Here is a 23,635-nt window from a genome sequence, read left to right on the forward strand (position 1 = left end):
CTGATATCTTCTTATTATCCCCTGAACATAATAAGAAGATAATAACCCCATTGTTTTCCCTAATATCCCCTAGTAACCCCAGTGTTTCCCCTAATATCCCCCTAGTAACCTCAGTTTCCCCTAATATCCCCCTAATAACCCCAGTGTTTCCCTAATATCCCCTAGTAACCCCAGCATTTTCTCTAATATCGCCCTAGTAACCCCAGTGTTTCCCCTAATATCCCCTAGTAACCCCAGCATTTTCCCTAGTAACCCCAGTGTTTCCCTAATATCCTCCTAGTAACCCCAGTGTTTCTCCTAATATCCCCCTACTAACCCCAGTGTTTCCCTAATATCCCCTAGTAACCCCAGTGTTTCCCTAATATCCCCTAGTAACCCCAGCATTTTCCCTAGTAACCCCAGTGTTTCCCCTAATATCCTCCTAGTAACCCCAGTGTTTCCCCTAATATCCCCCTACTAACCCCAGTGTTTCCCCTAATATCCCCCTAGTAACCCCAGTGTTTCCCCTAATATCCCCCTAGTAACCCCAGTGTTTCCCCTAATATCCTCCTAGTAACCCCAGTGTTTTCTAATATCTCCCTAGTAACCCCAGTGTTTCCCCTGATATCTTCTTATTATCCCCTGAACATAATAAGAAGATAATAACCCCATTGTTTTCCCTAATATCCCCTAGTAACCCCAGTGTTTCCCTAATATCCCCCTAGTAACCTCAGTTTCCCTAATATCCCCTTAATAACCCCAGTGTTTCCCTAATATCCCCCTAGTAACCCCAGCATTTTCTCTAATATCTCCCTAGTAACCCCAGTGTTTCCCCTAATATCCCCCTAGTAACCCCAGCATTTTCCCTAGTAACCCCAGTGTTTCCCTAATATCCTCCTAGTAACCCCAGTGTTTCCCCTAATATCCCCTACTAACCCCAGTGTTTCCCTAATATCCCCTAGTAACCCCAGTGTTTCCCTAATATCCCCTAGTAACCCCAGTGTTTCCCTAATATCCCCCTAGTAACCCCAGTGTTTTCTAATATCTCCCTAGTAACCCCAGTGTTTCCCCTGATATCTTCTTATTATCCCCTGAAGATAATAAGAAGATAATAACCCCATTGTTTTCCCTAATATCCCCTAGTAACCCCAGTGTTTCCCCTAATATCCCCTAGTAACCCCAGTTTCCCTAATATCCCCCTAATAACCCCAGTTTCCCCTAATATCCCCCTAATAACCTCAGTGTTTCCCCTAATATCCCCCTAGTAACCCCAGCATTTTCTCTAATATCTCCCTAGTAACCCCAGTGTTTCCCCTAATATCCTCCTAATAACCCCAGTGTTTCCCCTAATATCCCGCTAGTAACCCCAGCATTTTCCCTAGTAACCCCAGTGTTTCCCCTAATATCCTCCTAGTAACCCCAGTGTTTCCCTAATATCCCCCTACTAACCCCAGTGTTTCCCCTAATATCCCCTAGTAACCCCAGTGTTTCCCTAATATCCCCCTAGTAACCCCAGTGTTTCCCCCAATATCCCCTAGTAACCCCAGTGTTTTCTAATAACCCCTAGTAACCCCAGTGTTTCCCTAATATCTCCCTAGTAACCCCAGTGTTTCCCCTGATATCTTCTTATTATCCCCTGAAGATAATAAGAAGATAATAACCCCATTGTTTTCCCTAATATCTCCATAGTAACCCCAGTGTTTCCCCTAATATCCTCCTAATAGCCCCAGTGTTTCCCCTAATATCCCCCTAGCAACCCCAGCGTTTTCCCTAATATCTCCCTAGTAACCCCAGTGTTTCCCCTAATATCCTCCTAATAACCCCAGTGTTTCCCCTAATATCCTCCTAATAACCCCAGTGTTTTCCCTAATATCCCCCTAGTAACCCCAGTGTTTCCCCTAATATCCCCTAGTAACCCCAGTGTTTCCCTAGTATCTCCCTAGTAACCCCAGTGTTTCCCTAATATCCCCCAGTAACCCCAGTGTTTTCCCTAATATCCCCTAGTAACCCCTGTGTTTCCCTAATATCCCCCTAGTAACCCCAGTGTTTCCCCTAATATCTCCCTAGTAACCCCAGTGTTTTCCCTAATATCTCCCTTGTAACCCCAGTGTTTTCCCTAATATCTCCCTAGTAACCCCAGTGTTTCCCCTAATATCCCCCTAGTAACCCCAGTGTTTCCCCTGATATTCCGCTAATGACTCCAGTGTTTACCCTAATATCCACCTAATAACCAGTGTTTCCCCTAATATCCCCCTAATAACCCCAGTGATTCCTCTGTATCTGAATATCTGAACCTGACTTGGACAGGGGGGCAGGGCAACCCAGGTTGTCTTTACCACACCACCACACCCCTTCCTTTTCCCCTGGCCGACACATTGATGGCGCTCGATACCAGATCCACCCCTTCTTCTCTCACTCCCTTACTCCTCCTCCCTCCCTCCTTCCCTCCGCCCCGGGCAGACCGAGTGGTGGGATCTCCGTTTGCGCACAAAGGAGCCTCCTCTATCTGCATACGCTGCACATAAAAGAGCCTTTTGTCATGGGCTCCGCACACATGATCGTCCGCCTTTCACCCCCTAGAAAAAAGACCACTCTGTCTCCGCCAACCAACTCCACCCCCAATCCCCCAGGCTCCCCAATCCTCTGCAGCCCTCCAACCACTCCCTCCCTACCAAAGAACTTCTTAAACACTTTATTAGAAATAAAGAGAGGTATCAGTGAGCTATACCTCACTTATTACTGTTAAGTGATTTTCAACATCATCAAAATGCTAGTCGAGTCTTAATTTCTTAGTTTAGGGAGCTCAAGTTTTGCTCTCTCATCCTCCTCCCGCTCTGTCTCTCGCTCTCTCTCTCTCCCTCTCTCTGTTTATCTCCCTCCCTCCCTCCCTCCCTCCCTCCCTCCCTCCCTCCCTCCCTCCCTCCCTCCCTCCCTCCCTCCCTCCCTCCCTCCCTCCCTCCCTCCCTCCCTCCCTCCCTCCCTCCCTCCCTCCCTCACTCCCTCACTCCCTCCCTCCTCTTGGCCCTTCTGTGCAGCACTCACAGTGAGTCACAGTGGACTAAAGCATCTGCTGTCCTAAAATATAAATGCGCTCTCGTTTTTTGTTCTCCTCTCCCATCTCTGATATTTAAGTGTACTGAATGGGCACTAGTGGTTGGTACCATGCCATCACCCCTATTACTGTGGCAAAGGCACACTTGGGATTGCAGACTGTCTGAGAGCTGCCGGTTTTCACACTGTCATTGTGGAGCCGTCTGTCTTTTCATCCTACTGTCCTGTAGTTCTGAGAGCAGGGGGAACAGCAAACTGGTATGAACCTGTCAGAAAGGACGACAGTTAGTGCCATTATGAGACTGCAGTCTGCACTCCTCGATTTCATGTACTTTATTGATGAGGTTTCGACCCAGGTCTGACCTAATGAAGACCAAAGGGGTTCAAACATCCATAAAAAAATAAATCAGAGAATATCGATTGCAGTGTAAAAACATGGCCTTTCAGCAAAGGTGCTTTACTGTAGTTCTGTACTTCTGAGTGCGATGAGCTGTTTTTCTCAAGAATTCAATCCAATGGCTGCCATTTTGGCAGTGAATGATGACTGAGAGATATTCATTTGGGAAGAGTCAGAGTTGGTTGGGGAGGGGGAGAGAGCGTAAGTAAGGAGACAGGTGTACCACACACTGTCGAGTACACGGGCCATAAAAATGCTCTCCTCAGCAGTTCCTTTGAAACACACACTGCCCTGATGCCTTCACTTTCAGTCCAAATAAGTGTTGATTTTACAACGCTCTTCTTGCTTTCGCTGCACAGCCTTTTCAGGAGTGGAAGGATAAGACTGACTTCTCCTCCGTTGTCCATACTGCACAGTGCCATGTCCTCTCCCTGACCCCTGTGGCATGACAGGTGCTGTCATGTAGCCGGCTGGGATGGCCTGTGCACAACTCTACCCCACACCCTGATGGGAGGGCCAGGGAGTCATTTATTTTCCATCGCAGACAGACAGGCAACTCCCTGCTTTAAGGTCTATCGAGACATCAGTGGCTTAATTAACAGTGAGTGTGAGACAAGTTACAGAGTAAATTACAAATGTGTTTCTAAAAGATTTGGGGGCGATACTCTAAAATATGGTATGGAGACTTCAACAGAGCAGCTCAGTTTACAAATGGAAATGTTGTTTAGTTTAATTGTATATTTTTGTTTTTCTCCAAATGTATGTTAATTACACCCATGTAGGTTACTGCACAGAACTTGTACACCATAGAACCGTAATGCAAAATGTTATGACATTTTAATTTACCTTAATATTATTGTACAACGCTAAAATAAAATGTACTGTGATGTAATGCAATAGCCCAGTTGTTAATAGTAAACATTGAACTGCTCACCAAAACATTGCCACGTTTCCTCACGTGGATTTGCATCCAACATTATCATTCTGTAAATCTATTGTGGTACAGAAATCAAACAGTCTGATCCATTTCAACTGCGATATTTCCTCAATGAAATGACCTCATTCTGGAGGTGTTGTTAACACTGGAGTAATGTTACTGCTGTAATTGATTCCACTGCCCCAGTAGAACCGTGCTCAGTACTGTTAGAGCAGCAGCTGGTAGAAACTTTACTGAAACAGCAGCTACATTGGACCGGCTGCTACACAGTTTCTTATGCATCTGTTACTTTCATTAGTTTCACTGGTGAGAGTGTGTCTGGGATCAGTCCTGTTCTGTGTCCCAGCCCTCTGTACTGTAATGAAGCCACGTCAGGTTGAGAGAACGGGAGTGTATCTGCCAAGACAGTGAGTGATTGAGGCTTTGTTAGTGTCCTAGGGAGACACAGGCACAGGGTGTGTGTTACTAGATAGAGAAAGAGTATGAAGAGTGTGTGCGTGTTAAGAGGTGTGCGTTATGATGCAGCGACAGCAAACAGGGAGTGTGTGTGACCAAAGTAGAGGAAAAGCACATGGAGAATGTGTAAAGGAGAGTGAGAGAGTGTGAGGAGCGGCGATTAGGTGCGCCGGGTTCGGCTGGAGACAGAAAACCCTCTCACCGTCTTCTCGCCCCAGTCTATGCCGGTAAAGGCACTGTGATGTTGCACAGAGTTGTCCTCAGCCTCGTTGGCGGTGGGCAAAGGCCCCTACATCACCAGGCTAGCGCCTGGCTCGCCCGCTCTTGGCTTGGCACACAGGAATAATAAAAGTGAGTGGCCCAGGCTGTAGGATATGTGAAGGGTGTTAGCAGCTAGCAGACCTCTCCTCCTCAGAGGACCACAGCAGGCAGAGGGGGAGCTCAGGTATGTAAGAGCCCATGGCCCCAGACTCACACAGGCTGGTGGTGCTGGTCAAGGGCACAGAGGGGGAAAGGAGAATTTACTTGTATTGTTACGCTTCACCAGGTCAGGGGACTTTTGTCTTAGTGCTTTTCTGTTGTTGTTTCTTCTTCGGATTTATGTATGTTACTGAAAGTTAAGGTTGGTTGATTTTTCTTTGTAAGAATGTGCATTATCTTTCAAATATGCATTTGTAAATGTGTTATATTGCATCATATCAATGATTATCACTGTTAAATGTTTAGATTTAGGCCAAATATAATGGTAATTTTAAATTATTCTAAATGCCAGTGATATTTCAAATCATATGAGCTTAGATCACATTTAAACAAAACAGAATCGGATAAAATAACAATGTTATCTTCATTGTAAAAACCTAACTCATGTCTATCCATTTCAATTTAATACTACTGTTGAATTGAACTTGCAACTCACGTGACAAAGGCAGTATAGGGCATTTTTCAATTAGAATTTCATGTTAACCGTTCTACTCAAGGTCAAGATCAATTCATTTTGAACTGAACCCTGATATATTATAACCCTTTTTATGGTGAGGAGCTCTGATTCTGACCTCTGCTGTAGTGGTGTGTCTGTACTCTCCACATAATATGTCTGCTTCCTGAAGGGCCATGAGAAGTAGTCCTGACTCGTTGCAATCTGGGTGTCGCCCCGTTTATGAAGGTTGTCCATTCTGAGGTCTGATATCGGATAGGGTCCATTTTGTATTGCAAGCTCCCAAGCTTTCTCTCCCTTCCTCCCTCTCTCTCCTTCTCTCTTTCTCTCAGATTCCGGTGAGACACCGTGAGGTGAGTTTAGCGCTGATGGAATATCATATCTGTTTGTCTTGTTCTTACTTATTGAAAACCATCTACTTTACATTCAGTCACTGTGTTTATTTGTGTGTTTATATGTTTAATTATACAATAATATATCAAATCACATTTTATTGGTCACATACACGGGTTTAACAGATGTTATTGCGGGTGTAGCGAAATGCTTGTATATATGTAAGATATGAAGGTATGTATTAGAGCCTCTGTATTAGCTTCTGATTCAGGTTTTTGCATACAAAGGTGACTAAACACCAGCTAAATGCTACTGAAGTTGGATGATGAATTGGCAATCGACAATATAGTCTGCAAAATAATGTTTTTGTAATAGTGTACAGGTGTAAATCTTAATTTGATCACCCTGTTGCAGGCTTTCCTGCAATGTTTATTTAAGGTTTAAAAAGGCTTCTCACAATTTCTAACTTGATTGTTCTATACTAAAAATGTATAAACTCCTACAAAAATGGCCATTAATTCTAATCCACATAATAATTAAAATGTCCTGTTGGTGCAGGATTATTTTCCTGGTGTAGCAAACTGGCTAAAATTAAGATCTGACATCTGTAAGTAATTTCGTAAAATTACTTAAATATTTCCCTGAAAACACATGGTAAAATAGTTGAATTACTATTCTCCGACATACTCAATGCATAAAAACCATAACAAGATGACATTAATCTTCATGACTCTTGAATCTTGTAAGTTATTCCCACATGCTTTGGCCTTGACTTCTCATTCAAAACTTCAAATTTATGAAAAGCATCTCTGTGTAAAGAAAGCATCAATACAATAATCTCACTGCTCATTGTTTAATGACCATAGCATATTGGTTTGCTGGAATTTCACAGATGACTACATTCAGATATACAGATGTAGAGGTTAAAGTGTTAAATGTTACTGATAAAGGTTCATACCTCTTCAATTAGAAGTCAATATATATCATTTGCAGCCTTGCTTACTGTGTCAAATGATACTGTGCAGTTCATTTTCATAAATTCAATGATTATTTTCTACGTGTTAATGTTTTATTTAAATTAAAGAGAGTGTTACTTGTTGCTTAACAGGTGCATTGGAAGAGTGAAACAGTTATTCAAAGAAAATAAGTTGGCGTGGAAGTAAATGACTGATACTTTGCCAGAGTGGTGTGTGCGAGCTTATTTCCTTTGAATACATGTTTTATTGGAAAAATATGCTATTTCAAAATCCTTTCAATATAATTTACGTATAAATAATTTGTTCCCATCTTTTTTGAAATTCTGATCATGGGAAAATGCTTAACCTTGTTGGCAGACATTACTTATTTTAGCTTAAAAAAAATGTAAATCACAATGTTTGATTGTAGATGAAGGACTTGCTATATGGCAGTTTATTATTGCATCATTTGTTACAATTACACGCAGATGCACCTGATTTTAATTCGACATGTGGTTGACAAATTTCGACAGATTCTTTGGAATAGCCCAATTTAGGTTTGAAGTGATTTCTTCTTACCCGGTTGATATTCATTCTTGATTTGTAATATCAGTTGTTATCTAATCAATGCACTTCCAATGATGTATTCATTCTATATTAATCATATAGTACCCCCTTGTATATAGCCTCACTATTGTTATTTTACTGCTGCCATTACATTTTTTGTTTACTTCTATTTTCAATTTTTTACTTATCAAATTTTTTACCCAACACTTATTTTTATTAAAACTTCTTGAAGCATGGTTGGTTACGAGCTTGTAAGTCAGCATTTCACTGCAAGGTCTAAACCTGTTGTATTCGGGGCATGTGACAAATACAATTTGATTTGATTTGAAATGTAAGCTCTTTGTGGTAAAAAGTTCCACCTTTTTCTATTGAGGTATGTATGCAACATATTTTGTGACAGTAACTAATTCATTGTATTATTCATTGCTATAGCTACAGAGTTATTTGTTATGTATTGATATTCTTTCCAAAGGCCCTTCATTATACATATATTGAAAATGGTATTGTCATTAGAAAGACATTATATCTTCTATTTTCAATTCAAATGAATACTTGACTTTTATAATGTTAAGTTGAGCTGTGAACCCATTTCTAAAAAGAAAACACATGTGACGAATAGAACATATTTCACAAATACAATTTTCTTTAAGATTGTACAATATTCAAGTGTAAATGTGTACAAAAAAGCCAATTCTTAATTCTTAAACATCACCATCTCAGAAATTGATTTTCTCATACACATAATAATCACATTTCATATTTGTTTTTCAGAAGAAAATGGTATCATTACATTATGAGGTACACCCAATGAAATGAAACCATGCTTGTTTAGTTTCAATAATGAATATGTAGGTGTAATCAGTCAGGAGATATAGGGTTAAGTCAGCTTCCACTTTTTCACATTGACACAATTAATTTACGTCACCCACTCAATACATACGTAATAATTGAAAATGTGTGAATAAGCATGTGCTGTTGAAAGGGTCTATCTATCATATCGTGTAATATTATCCATGATATCCACACTGCGCATGTCTTCTGTCCACCATTTTGTGATCAGAACTTTATCTAAATGCTCCCATTTTATGAAGTGCCGTGGAACACTTGCAGCTCAGTAACACGGAGGATCAATTTGAGGGAATCTATTGTTGTGTATGGTGTAAATAAATTCCTTGGCTCATGATCATTGTGAAATTAAATGTCAAAGATACACATTTGCTAATCATACATAAAACAAAGACTTGAAATGAAACAAAATGCCCGGTATAAAGTTCAAAGGTTTCTTATATTTTGTTTCTCATGGCAATACTACTATTAAGTATTACTGTTTGTAATTCAGAATTGATACTCAGTAATTCATTATAGTGATTGTAAAAACTTTTTTCAAGCAACGTTGCACCCATCCCTACCACCGTCTTGTTGTGTGTGTGTGTGTGTGTGTGTGTGTGTGTGTGTGTGTGTGGTGTGTGTGTGTGTGTGTGCGTGCGTGCATGTGTTATTCTTACACATAGACAGAGAGGGAGAGTGGCGGTCGCAGTCAGCTGCCTGAGGTGACGGGCCAGAGGTCAGGGGTGTTAATAAGACGTGATGTGTAGACCCTGTGAGTGACGTCCCTCGGGGATAATCCCCTATTCAGCATTAGTTAATGTGTTAGTCATCTTTACCTTCTTAAAGCAAACAGCACTGGGTTCCTCATTGGGCCTCCCGTATAACACTTTTGACCCCCGGGTCATGGCCTTTGTTCCCTGCTCGATGGGGAGTGCCCTCAGAGGTCAGGTGTAATAGAGAAGTTGTTTAGACACGTGCCGGGTTGAAGCAAGACCACCTCATAGACTCACTCGGCCCCTGTTCCTAGAGAGGGAGTCCAAGTCTTTCATCCCTGTGTACGTAGGGCCATCCGGCCTTGTGGGTTGGTGCTATCCTCCTGATTAGCTTCCTTTAAAACAGGGTCCCTAATACATTCAGTCACAGGCCAATTTTTCCTTGAGTGGATGGTCAGGTGGGGGGAACATGTTTACAAATCATTTGTAGACTGCAAATTGACCGCAATAATCCCAAACAGACATAGTATTTGACAAAAACAGAATCATTTCAAACCTTGATAACATTGGGATACGATCACATACTGTATGCCTCTGTTTATGCGTGGGAATACTTGGGAACAGATTTTCTCAATTAAAATCACTTTAAGCTGATGTCCTGGTGATTTTACAGTCTTTTATGTCCAACAATGAAAATTATATAAATTATATAATTTTTATTTTGTATTATTATTTTTATTATTTTTGATCAGAAAAATAAAATAAAATCACCCGAAGGCCGAAGTTGGCCCGCAGGCCACCTGTTTTGGAACCCTGCTATAGAATATCAATTGTTTCTGTCTGATGTGTCAGCTGTATGTGCCTGGTATCCTGATGCATTGCAGTTTCTGATCCTGCACAGTCAGAAATCTGGCTTGTACTCCTGTTGGTGGTTAATGGGTAAAGGAGTGTAGATCATGTTTGCCTATGCGGCGCTACTGCCCACTGCAATTTCATATTCCTCAGCCTTCCTTTCCTGGCTGTTTCCTGTGTTTCTAGACACTAAAGACAAGCAAACAGGCTCCTAAACATGTGTCCTCGACTCTCCTTATGTGACCTACATGGAATACCAAGTGTTAGGTATGACAGCTTTGAAAATACAGAGACCTTGTGACTGTTACTCTGTGATTCCAAATTATGTCTAAAAATGATGGAGCACAAAACGTTTTAAAGTGAGGCAAAAAAAAGACATTTCAATGAGATAAATCAGAGAATGCCATGATTATGCCCCCTGTGCAGAAAATAAAGACGTAGTGTTGTACATAGATCTATCTTGTCGTTCTTTTGCAAAGATAATATGTTGCATTTAGTTTGATCTTCCCTTGACTGACCCTTTTATTTAGTTCATTACTCATAACACATGAGAAAAGCAAGAAGTGAGAATCCACAGCCTACATTTTGCATGATCAGGAATTCTTATTATCCCAAAATAAACATTTGATGTATTACATATTTTTTGTTTACCATGATAAGATCCAACATGCATACTAACAAAACTTGTAATTTTCTGATGGACCAGTTGGAGAAAATTATATTTGCATGATCTGTTTTTACCATATATATTATACATAGTGGTTAACATTGAATGTATTTATTAATCTGTACAGCAACTACATATGAAATTGTTGGATACTATTTTAGTTGTTTTGTCATAGATTTTAAGTTATCTAAGACCACATAGCAATTTTCATATTGATTGTGCTTAATTTTTTCTGTTGAATTATAAGTTTGTTATTCCAAATACTTCCTTACAAATGTATAACCATCTTGTCAATTTAAGGGTTAAAAGACAGAAACTAAATGTGTGAGGATTTTTCCTGGAGTCATTGTAGTTCACTTTTGACAAAATGTGTAGTACGGGAATACATTTTATTAAGCAAGGTTAAGTTTTGAATGTATCACAATACGTTCCAATTCCGAATGAAGCCTGCAAATGACATGGCAGCGTCCGCCATTTTAATGAACATTTCCTCGAATAGGACTGAATGACTGAATCGGTATTCACGTGTCGATAGCTAAGCCACATTTACTGACGTGTTAGTTAACTTCCGACTCTGATCATTCTCTCCTTCACCATCCACTGTAGTGAGTTATGTGGATTTGTAGCATTTCAAAACCAGGAACATAGCTTTGACTAACAGGTTGGATATTTACTTTAAATTTTATTAACCATTTCATCTTGTGATTTTATCTAAAGATTCTAAGAGTTAATGCTGATTCAGATACAAAGCATTCCATAGCATATCGTAATTATTAACAATAGGGTTAAGAAATCCCTTCAAATATACTAAAGAAGGAATAGTTACATTTACCTCCCTGTCCTCCCTCTAAGCTTTTTTTCTGCAGTACTAGGACATGTTTTTTCAATGGTATTGTTGTAAAGTTCTTATACACACCCGTGTAAGAAAGCATTCCTTAAAAAATATCTAAGTTAAAAAAATAATAAAACGTGCCATCTTAAAATGGCTTAATTTATTATTTGAAATGTGTTTAAAGAAAGCATGGTTAAAGTAATTTATAATTCTAAAACACAACTTAAAATATAACAATTACATATATAATTACATATATAAATACATTTTTAAATATAATTCATTACAGACAAATGCAACCAGAGTAGAGAAGAGGGGAACGAGGTAGAGGCATGCAGTCGTAAAAGTTGGCATCCTCCCAAAACCAAAACCCTATCCTCAAGTGAACTTCTTGCAAATGCTGTGCTACGTGCACACTAAGCTAAATTATTACTACAGACCGTTCCAAACCAACAACTAAAACAAATTCATAGTTCCATGTCCATTTTCCCTACTGTCTGTCCTCTACTGAAACTGAGCAGGATTGTGCATACAAAAATACATATTCTTAATATATATCTACATTATCCACAAACTGTATGTTTATACCTATATGTTTCAACGCAAAGACGTGAGTTTTTCAATTGGTTAAAACACATGGCGAGATGTGACGTGAGGCTGCGGTGCTTTGGATTGGGTTCTAGGGTTTTAGGGTTCTAGCTCATTCCAATGCAGACACATCCAACCCATTTTGTGTCATTTTTAAAAAAGAAGACTAGAGAGACTGTTAATAACGCCCGAACTTGGTTGCACCATGTCTTCAGTAAGTAAATACAAACAATGTTTTTTCCCTCTGCAGGTCCATTGAATGTGGCCACCTGTGTCTTATTGAACCTTGTCATGAAGAGAGGAGGAGAGGAGAGAGTCCTCGGAGTGAGCTAGCGGAGGAGCCTCCAGTCGGTCCGGTGTTGCTGTGCTGTTCTAACGAGGGAGAGAGAAAAAGCCAGCGATGAAAGGAACTGGGTGGCTGCGTTAGGAAAAGTACCCCTCACAGACTCACTCCGCAGACAAGACGGGAACCCTGCAGCAGCAGCCATGTTGGGTAGTTTTGTCTGAGCTAACCTAACAGCATAAATGTCCTCCACAAACCAACAGAAGGTTACACAGTAAAAGCAGCAAAATGAGAGTTTTCCCCACCTTTCCGTTCTGCTAGGCATGCAGTCCCCTGCTCTCCTCCTTTACTTCTCATGTGGCATTAAAGACACAAGGCATCAAAATAAGTCCTCAAGAGGAGACAGAGATTTTACACTTTTCCTTTTTCTGGCTTTCTCTCTTTTTAGACCTTCTGATACTTCGGGGAGAGAGAGGGGGAGACGCGTGAGCCCAGCCTTTGCCGTTTTTTGTAACCAGAGCCAAAAGAGGCAGGAAGTTGTTTTACAATAGCCTTACAGTAATCTGCCACAAGTGGAAAAAGCCAAATGCTGGTCGCAGAGTGGAGAAGGTGGCGGGAAAGAGAGAGAGAGAAGCGGGGAGAGAGGAAGGGAGAGAAGGAGCATAAAAAAAACTGAGATAGGCAGACACGTGAATCAAAAGAATAATCAGTATGAACTAAGATGGAGGACTAGTCTGCCATGTTGTTTTGTAGTCCTGTAGTACATAATTGTGTGTGTGTGTGTGTGTGTGTGTGTGTGTGTGTGTGTGTGTGTGTGTGTGTGTGTGTGTGTGTGTGTGTGTGTGTGTGTGTGTGTGTGTGTGTGTGTGTGTGCGCGCAAACAGGAGGGTTTAGGGAGGGTGGAGCGCGTCACGATGCAGGACTCTAGACGATTCTAGGGTAAGGGATACATTAGACCCAAATACACTCAACAATCCTTTCCTTTTGGTTTTAAATATGATATGTTTTTAGTCAGTACAGCTGTAGTTCCTGGGTTATTTGGATAAGCTATCCTCTGCCTTTATATCCAGGACAAATCAGAACCACTCGTGTTTTCTGTGAATTCCCAATCACATTGTAATCACGGCAGCTGTTTTTCTTCCAGAACAGAATGGTTATCAGGCTTTTGACTCCTTGCCAAAATAGCTGTAAGGGTCGTGCAATGTTTAGCCCCTCAGAGTGATCGAGTCAGGGCAGGAGGAGGAGGGTCTTGCTGTACTCTAACTCTACAAACCCTGCTCCTACCCTGCCACGTGCTACACTACAGTACGCAAGTATACGCAACTAGCTTATGTTTTTTGTCTTCTCCATGCTGCTTCCACGCTAGCTGCTGTGGCATGCTAAAGAGTTAATACTCTGTCTTTGAGTTGTGGCTGGCTGCAGAATGTGATCTAGAAAGGCTGTTGCAGCTTGATGACAGAGAGAGCGCTACAGTACTGTAATGTACTGTACCAGATAAGGTTAATCATTTAACCTGCTATCAGAACTGTTGCATATTTCAAGTTCCTTATCCACTCTGTGTTTGTCTGTTGATCTCTTTTCTCTCGCTTTTCTCCCTCTCTTTTCTCTCTCTTTCTCTTTTCTCCCTCTCTTTCCTCTCTCTTTTCTCTCTCCTCTCTTTTCTCTCTTTTCTCTATCTCTTTGTCTCTCTCTCGTTTATCTCTCTCTCCTTCTCTCTCTATTTTCTCTCTTATTTCTGCTCTTCTCTGTTGATTGCCGGGGTGTAGCGTGTGCTAGTATGGCGTGAGTGTGTGCACTGCGTCTGCGCACTGCTGGAGGAGTGGATTTCTGTGTCATTCTTCCTCCTCTACCCCCTCCCACCCGTGCCTGCTTTCCGCCCTCCCACTCTCTCTCCCCTCTCTCTCTCTCTTTCCTTCTCGGCCTCCATCTCCCTTCCTTCATTCTCTCTCTCTCCCTCTCAAGTGCAAATACAGTTCCTTGCCGTGTTGGACGTGTGATCAAGAAGTGTCTGGCTTTCGCGCTCCGCCGCACCTCCTATTTCATCATCACTTGAGCTTTTCTCTCCTTCACTCTGCGCTTGCTATCTCCTCTCCTCTCCTCTCCTCTCCTCTCCTCTCCTCTCCTCTCCTCTCCTCTCCTCTCCTCTCCTCTCCTCTCCTCTCCTCTCCTCTCCTCTCCTCTCCTCTCCTCTCCTCTCCTCTCCTCTCCTCTCCTCTCCTCTCCTCTCCTCTCCTCTCCTCTCCTCTCCTCTCTTCTCTTCTCTCGCTCGCTCCCCTTCTCTCAGCTCCAGCTGCATGCAAGGGAGAGACTCAGGCTCTGTGGGGAAGAAAAAAGAGAAAGAAGAGAAGTCTGCTGCTGTTCCTCCAGTCAGGGCCTCCCCACAGCCCGCCCTTCCACAGAGGGACATTTTTTACTACTAGCTGGATTTTAACCCTCTGCCTCCAACTATCTGCACAGTGGCTCTGCAAAAACCTTGCAACAAGATGCTTTTTTGGGGCCTTTTCATAGTTTTGCGTGCTGATTTTTGCGGCAGTTTGTATCTTGGTGTTATTTCTCCTATTTGGGGTTATTTTTTATCTGCATTGTTACCCAGATATGTGTATTTTTATGTGAAAGAGTTTCTGTTGGCATTTCTTTTAAATATCATCTTATTTTTGTCGTTGTTTGGTCGTTTTTGTCTCCCTCCACGTGATGGGCCTTCTTCCTCCTGGAGATGTATGCATACAGGCGCCATTCTATTTCTGCTAGGTTAAGCCCTCTTCTTCACGCTCTTCCTCTTAGTGACTGTCTGTGGGTGACAAGCAGGAGAACGTGTTCAGTCTCTGAGCATGTTGCACATCTGCGTGTTAAAGACATGCTCTTCCTCTTAGTGACTGTCTGTGGGTGACAAGCAGGAGAACGTGTTCAGTCTCTGAGCATGTTGCACATCTGCGTGTTAAAGACATGCTCTTCCTCTTAGTGACTGTCTGTGGGTGACAAGCAGGAGAACTGTTCAGTCTCTGAGCATGTTGCACATCTGCGTGTTAAAGACATGCTCTTCCTCTTAGTGACTGTCTTTGGGTGACAAGCAGGAGAACGTGTTCAGTCTCTGAGCATGTTGCACATCTGCGTGTTAAAGACATGCTCTTCGTGAGCGCCAGAAACTCTCTCACCTAGAAGTACTGCACCTCCCTCTTCTTCCTTGCTTTCACTGTCTTTCCCTCTTGCACCCTCTTTTTCCCTCCCTTGTTCTCTCTCTCCTTCTCTTTTGAATGCTGTGTTGGGCTGGAGCTCTTTCTGGGACAGGTGCCTCCCTGCCAAAAATGACAGAATAATGCTGATTATTTTGTTTTGTTTTTTTTCAGCGAAAACATAAGAAGTGACCGTGGTTTTGTGGCACCGATGCATGATTGAGTTAAGTATTATAACTGATTTCAGGGGCTGAGACAGCTTGGGAAATGAATACTTACTGTAACTGCACTCACTCTGGTAACGAACACATTCGAGTTGGGAAGACAGAGGGAGGGAAGAAGGGAGGGAGGGAGGGAGGGAGTGGGGTTCCTTTTTCAGACTGCTGAATTATTCATGTGGGCAGCCAAGGCTGTGATTGGACTGGTTGTGCTATTTGCATGCATCAGACATGCTGTTTGTCTGTTTGCTAACATTCCTCATTCAAAGACTTGTTAACTAGCAGACGGCTTAGCTGGAGCCTTCCAGACAGCCTCATGGCCTCCTTTTGTTGCAGGCATGCCAGGCCTGGGCCCAGCCCATGGCGGCCAGGCGAGGTAGCAGCGGCCGTGGGCTGGGGCTCTGGGCTGGGTCTTGGCTGGGCTACAAGAGGGACTGCCTGGAGAGTCACTGGGCCTGCCTGCCTGGCTGCTTTACCACAGCTGCCAGGGACACAGAGGATGATGGCTTTCTGTTCTCCTCAACAGATACTGTATGTGGATGCCGCAGGAAAGAAAAGAGAGGAAGAGAGAACCTGCTTAGAATTTCACCTCCGGATTCGGAATGTTTCGGAATCGCCTCTACTGTGGAATATCTGTAGGTAATACCTGTTTCTCTATGTGTGAGTGTGTGAGTCTATTCATTGTGTACATGTGTTGAATTCCCTTTAGTATAATTTATGTTTATTACTCTTTGTAGCCTTTGTACAAAATAATGGACTTCATACGCACTATAGTTTTTATCGGTTTCTTTTTGATTTTGATGCACATGGTGAATTAAAAATGCAATCGGAAGCCATTGTATATAGTCGTGTATTGCACAAAGATACTACTTTATGTTTGTTATGAAATTGTTTAATTCATGGCAAATTACTATATATATAACTACTCAAACTCAAAAAGTATAATACTATGACTTCCGCACAAAATCTAGAGAATCTGTGTTTTTCTTAAAACCAGAGGGATCCTTTAATGGTGCATTGATTACTGCCAAGTTAATCTGATTTCGTGGTAATCATTGGGTCTGTGGAAGGCCACGTTTGTGGAGATGTTTAGTGTGAGTAATGCGGTTTTGGTTTAGGTGACAATGTGTGTGGAGTGATACATTGTGGTACCCAATTTGGTCAAAAATCTATGTAAATTAAGGTTGGTGTTGGAATTATGAGTTATTCTAATTTTGCAATATTACAGGCTCATTTGTTGTTCATCGAAGATTTGATTTGAACTGATACAATGGATTTCAAGGTTATGTTGAGCAACAGGAGAAGGCACATGTGGCTTTCTCATATCCCTTATTCTTCTCTGCACAGCAGCATACATACCTACAAAATACATACATTTTCAATACACAATCGCAATTATAATAGAAATAGAAATAGAAGTCACGTCCCTGCAATGCACAGACATTTCCCCTGGAAAAATGATCATCTCTTTACAGATTTTAAGCTAATATTGAAGCAAATAAATCAATCTGACTGACAATTATTTCCTTCTAATTTACAATTTCACACTTATTCAGTGTGCCGCGATCTGCTCATTATAATATGGTTGCTGTCATTTTGTGATACATTTAGCAGCGCTGAAATAAATGAGAGCGTAATTATCTAGCGATAATATTAATTCATACTACATATTAGATGTTGTTGGCACAAAATGTAATTTTAGTAGATTACACTCAATACCCTTAAATTGTAAGTAATTATGATATCATTATAATAACTGCAATATTTCACTTAATTGTCTCATGGACAATCAAACTGAGTATACAAGCTTTTTCCTCAATGATGTGAAATGCCTATCTGTGAGGTTATGAGCAGTATTTCATGGTTTTCTTGAAGAACAGGAATCAGGCTACATTAGACTTTGAAATTGCACTATTGTTTAGTGAATTTGTTGATTGATAAAAAACATAGGCCTTATTACCTCCTATCCACATTTTCAAATGATGAGCGGGAGGCCTGTACTGACAGGCTTCTATAGTAGTTTGTATTCAGTCCATTACATATATGGAACTTCACGGTCATGAAGGTAGGGCTGATTTATCCACGGATATCCTGTATGTGCCCACTTGCTAACCCCCGATAGTGCATGAATTTGGCTGGCAGTTGAGTGAGCCAACCCGCCCCTAAGGCCTTTTTTGGCGGGGATGGCAGTCTTCCAGGGGTAGCTAACGCTGTTGCATGTGGAGGGGCAGATGGTTTGCAGTATTTTCTCTCACACTCTCTCTCTCTCTCTCTCTCTCTCTCTCTTTCTCCTTCTCTCTTTCTCTTTGTAACACTATACCTGCCCAATAATAGATCCCGGACAGCCCTTCCTTCACATATGGGCATTGTAGTCTAGTATACTGTATGGTAGGTACACACAGATACAAAGAAGATTTGGGCGTATTCAGCACACAACTGTGCGCATATACAGTACTGAACTGTACTGTACTGTACACACACACACACACACACACACTGGTAAAACGTCAAAATTATTATTATTTCCTGTCAATTTCTAATAATTAACCATTGAATAAATGTTGCTAACTTGATAGTTAACTATCTTGCCTTATTACATGGCTGTGTGTGTATCTGTGAACTGTATGTAAGCAGACAACATACTCGTTGTGTTGCATAAAGAATGCCCCCGGCAAGTCTGTGTATTTGTACTTGAGCATTTGTACTTGAACTTGCATTTTCACTGGGTTGTAGTGATGCTGGTCCTACAGATGCCATAGCATTTCAACATCATATCTGTATTTGCAGGGAAACCAAACTGAGGAGTAGTTTTTTATTGTGCTGTCTCACTGGGCACAGATGTCATTTCAACGTCTAGTTTTGGTTTGCATTTGTTTGGGTTGTTAAATCATGTGAATTCAATGTGAAATCAACAAAACATGTCACCATATCATTGGATTTAAGTTAAAAGTTGGGTCAAAAAAAGTTGAAATTCCCTTACGTTGATTACTTTTAAAAAATTAAATCAGTTTTCCACGTGGATTCAAAGTCATCAAAAAAATGTTGTGGGGTTGAAATGACATGACAAACAATGTGGATTCAACCAGGATTTGCCCAGTGGGTGTGGCTTGTAACAGATAGTGAAATCAGGTGATTGGATTATATATGAAATACTTTTTTTCAAAGGCACCTACTTCGATGTTTGATTTTCATTATTTTCATAGCTACACAGAATAGGTCTACTGTGTTATATTTTCATTACGAAGAGATATTTTGACAAAACGTCATAGAAATCGATTACTGTTAATGCAAGGTGCTTTGAAAGTATAGTAACAAGTAGCCATTTCCCTCTTTTTTTTAAAGACGAGTTGCATCTCATATACTGTCCTGTAAAGTACATATTTTTAAGAAAACTGAACTAAATTTGAATCACTAGCTACCAAGACGCTCTCCCATGTTGTGTACAGTCATTCAAATACATGAACAATACAAGGCAAATAGGCACATCCAATGCAGCTGTGTGGGTATGCTGCTAGAATGCAAAGTGCTGCTCTTTGTACGGTGGTGCTAAATGTAATAACTGAAAAACTATACGGACAATTCCAGTAGACATTTGATCTTCGTTGAATATAGAAATTGTGTCCCTCCCCCTCTCGGGTTAATTATTTTGTAGAATAACTGTGAGAAGGTCATTTCTGTTGTTTTTTTGAAAGAAGTTTACTTTAATAATCCCCCCCAAAACAATATTTTAGGGATAACTCTTTTACCATAGCCTATACATGGCACCATACTACAGTATATTATCAGGCAGGTGTGCAATTAGAAATAATTTAAAAAAATTCTGGATCAAACATTTTCTACATTTATAGAATTCCATGGAGCTGAGAGAAAAAAAGTGAAATTTTAAAGCACATTTTTCAGCAATTCTACACATTTTGCCATGGCTAATTCTGTGTTCTTATGCTGAAACATTATAACAAAATCAATTGTGACCCCAAGCATGTGCCCTGCGTACCTGGTTGGTAATGCTGACATGCCAAAAGTACTCCTAAATTCATTGTTTTCTTTTATTGGTTTAATCGTTTTCAAAATTGTATTATTGAAAAATATATAGCTAAATTATATTTTCTACAAACTTTCTGTCTGGTTTTAGTTATTTCAGTTCACACTGAAAGTGTTTTTTTCCCTCCCGCAAAAAAAATGTTTTGGGTGTGGGGTCAACAATTTGTTGGTGCATCACAGCTAAATGAAAACAGTGTGATCCCCTAAAACGTGCAGTATATTCTTATCCCCTTTTGTTAATATATTGTGTTTTATTTTGATACATTTGGAGAAATTATATAGATCAAGGCTATTTCACAGAATTGTAGGATAAAAATTAGGCGTGTGTGTGTGTGTGTGTGTGTGTGTGTGTGTGTGTGTGTGCGTGCGTGTGTGAGAGAGACTCATTACATGGTCATTACAGTAATATAAATATATATATATTTGAAAATTATAGTCTATGTTAGCTTTGTTCTTCTCTATTGGATCAGCTCATATTTTTCATCACAAAAATCATTTGGACTGAGTTTCTCTTCTGAGTAGTTAGAACGAGTGTGATCAATCCAATTCGCCTGTACTAGAAAAATATCATTTTGAACTGTTAATAATAGTGATTCCCTGCCATGACATTTTTGGCCGATACCGATATCCGATATTTAATATTTTTGCGGCCTTTTTAAGCATTCTAGTACAGTTAAATAGTTAACACACACACATGGACCCAGCGGTCTAAGGCACTGCATCTCAGTGCAAGAGTCGTCACTACAGTCCCTGGTTCGAATCCAGGCTGTATCACATCTGGCCGTGATTGGGAGTCCCATAGGGCGGTGCACAATTGGCTCAGCGTCGTCCACGTTTGGCTGGGGTAGGCCGTCATTTTAAATAATATTTTTTTTCTTAACTGACTTGCCTAGTTAAATAAAGGTTACACACACACACACACACCCACACACACACCACACTGACCAAATAGATATTTTGTTGGTATTTACGTATGTCCCCATTACCAGTAAAACATAATCAAACCTATTTCTTTCACTAACTTGCTGTGCTGTTTCGTTGTTCATTTGTTCAGTCGTTTCATTCTCAACCATGATTTCTCGTACTATAGAAAGCCGTTTGGGTCTTTGCGTGTCAAATAATACTATTTGACGTGTCAAATAAGCTTGTTGACCAATCAGGACCTGAATATGACTGCACGTCACATAATAATTGAACGCGTTCACACATTACACATTAATTACACTATCACTCGTATTTCATATGTCACAACGATTCATCGATACGTATGCTATGATGCTGGTAAAGTTGTCTCGCGCACCTACAGTGTTGGTTATAAAAAAGCGAATAATCTGTTTCAGTAGCTATAGTTAGCTAGCTAACTATCTAGCTAAGTGTCAAAATCTAAAATAACCCTAATTTATGATACTGTTCTTATTTGATTAATAGTGGGTGGACCCATCTATGTGAAGCTAGCCACAATAAGGATTAGCCACAATAGTGGACTTTGCGGTTAGCCTTCAAAATAAAAGTATGCCATGCAAATGATACAAATTAATACAAATAGTAGAATTATGCCATAATTGAATAGATCATGCTAAACGAGGTTGGAATGTTATTATATAAAATCAACAAAAGACAATCATTTGTTAATTTGACCAAAATGTGTTGAAATCACACTGGATGTATTATACTTTAGAATTGCATTGAGGGCATACTTATTTCACTGTACAGCCTTACCTATGGATTGTGGATCAATGACATGGGGTATCAGTCTACTCAGTGACACCCAGAGAACATTAGCGTCGTAGCTCTTATTGCCGGGACTCTGAAACAACTGTGAATTGAGCCACATTTACTGTCAACCTATGTGTATTGAACACTATTCCCGAGGAAAAATAATACTGTGTGAATGTTTTGGAGTCTGATAACTCTGAGGAGGATGTTGGGAAAAAAAAATATTGGGTATTGAGTAGACTGATACCCCATTACATTGATCCCCAATCATTAGGTAAAGCTGTACAGTGCAATATGAATATCAAGACACACAATAGGCTAACTGGGATGGTGATTTCACATGGTCACAGTCCTGTGATAAGAGCTACAATGCTAATATTTGCGTAAACTCTTCGCAGTTGTGTTCTGTGGTTATCACCGAGTACACTGATACCCCATTTCATTGCTTCACATTCCAACCTTGTTTAACATTATCTAGTCGAAATATGGCATGATTCCACCAATTGTAACCTTCTGCATTACTTTCAAAGAGGTACCTTTATTTTGAAGGCAAACCGCAAATTCCACTATTGTGCCTACTTTGGCTAGCTTCACAACACATAATTCGGTCCGGTTATAATGTTAGCTTTGGCCAACAGGGTTAAGTAGCTGGCTAGCTATTTATTTTCATGAACTGAAGTTCAATTTCAATATGTGAACAAGTGGCTACCAAGCTAATACTTACTCACAAGGACTCACAAGGATTCCTAAATCATTGCTAAGAAATAATAAGAATTACTGCAGTTTCTACTAGTCATTGTTTTTTGAGGCTGGTTGTATTGGTGCTAGCTAGGTACCAAGCTAAAGCTAGCTAGCTACCCCCAGAAGTTGTGGTCAAACAAATAATGCTTTATTACCATCGCGGTATTGTAAACACATCGTTCATGACCGGTGTTTGCTTGTTTGCAGACTTTTTTGTACAGCTTTGACAGTGCTACTGATAGTAGTGGTGGCGCTTGGCTTGCATGTGCAAATTCAGAAAACACAACATTCTATAATAGAACTGTGTTATTTGACGTGTCAAATTAAAAGCTTATTTGACTCATCAAATAGTGTTATTCTTATTTATTTTATTTCACCATTATTTAACCAGGTAGGCTAGTTGAGAACAAGTTCTCATTTGCAACTGCGACCTGGTCAAGATAAAGCAAAGCAGTTCGACACGTACAACAACGCAAAGTTACACATGGAATAAACAAACATACAATCAATAATACAGTAGAAAAATCTATATACAGCATGTGTAAATGAGGTAGGACAAGAGAGGTAAGGTAATAAATAGGGCATGGTGGCAAAGTAGTTACAATATAGCAATTAAAAACTGGAATGGTAGAATGTGCAGAAGATGAATGTGCAAATAGAGATACTGGGGTGCAAAGGAGCAAGATAAATAAATAAATACAGTATGGGGATGAGGTAGTTGGATTGGCTATTTACAGATGAGCTATGTACAGATGCAATGATCTGTGAGCTTCTCTGACAAATGGTTCTTAAAGCTAGTGAGCGAGGTAAGAGTCTCCAGCTTTAGTGATTTTTGCAGTTTGCAGTTATTTGACATGTATCTTTTTTGACACACAATGACCCAAATGGCGTTCCATAGTATGTCATGAAGCTATTACTGTGTAACTCAGCGGGCAACATGTATACCGGTGCTCGACCAGTCGACAAAAGCCAACATCACCCACGACAGAGAACGGTTGATTGTCGTTATTGGATTTCGCCTTTGAGTTGTCTCGCTGAAATTCTTACTTTTTCAAATGACTGCTTGAGTTGTTAACTGCTTGATCCACACAGCAGACATGGTGGGCTAGTTTAGGAATGCTGTGTTGCACGTGTAGCGCAACGTTTTACGTGGCGTCATTACGTCATGTACCTACGTTATATAGGTATGCACGTCAACTTTGACATCGGTTTTGCACATCGGTTTTAAACTAGACATCGGGCCGATCCCGATGTTGGCATTTTTAACTAATATCAGCCAATCCTGATATGTTCACCGATATATTGTGCATCCCTAGTTAATAATTCACAGTCATCACAATTCTGCGTGTCTATCAATAGTCAAATATATATACAGT

The 23,635-nt window shown here is 40.5% G+C and overlaps 1 long non-coding RNA gene across 1 annotated transcript; it reads right to left on the reverse strand.

The window, feature by feature from the left end:
* Positions 1 to 6,926: 6,926 nt before the first annotated feature.
* On the reverse strand, positions 6,927 to 13,189 carry LOC121840085. The gene is made up of 2 exons (XR_006079381.1): positions 12,679 to 13,189; positions 6,927 to 12,462 (listed from the first exon to the last, which is right to left on the reverse strand). It is a non-coding gene; the product is annotated as an uncharacterized LOC121840085 (long non-coding RNA).
* Between the last annotated feature and the right edge of the window lie 10,446 nt (positions 13,190 to 23,635).

The sequence above is a fragment of the Oncorhynchus tshawytscha genome, linkage group LG01 (assembly GCF_018296145.1).
Source record: "Oncorhynchus tshawytscha isolate Ot180627B linkage group LG01, Otsh_v2.0, whole genome shotgun sequence".
NCBI lineage: Eukaryota > Metazoa > Chordata > Actinopteri > Salmoniformes > Salmonidae > Oncorhynchus > Oncorhynchus tshawytscha.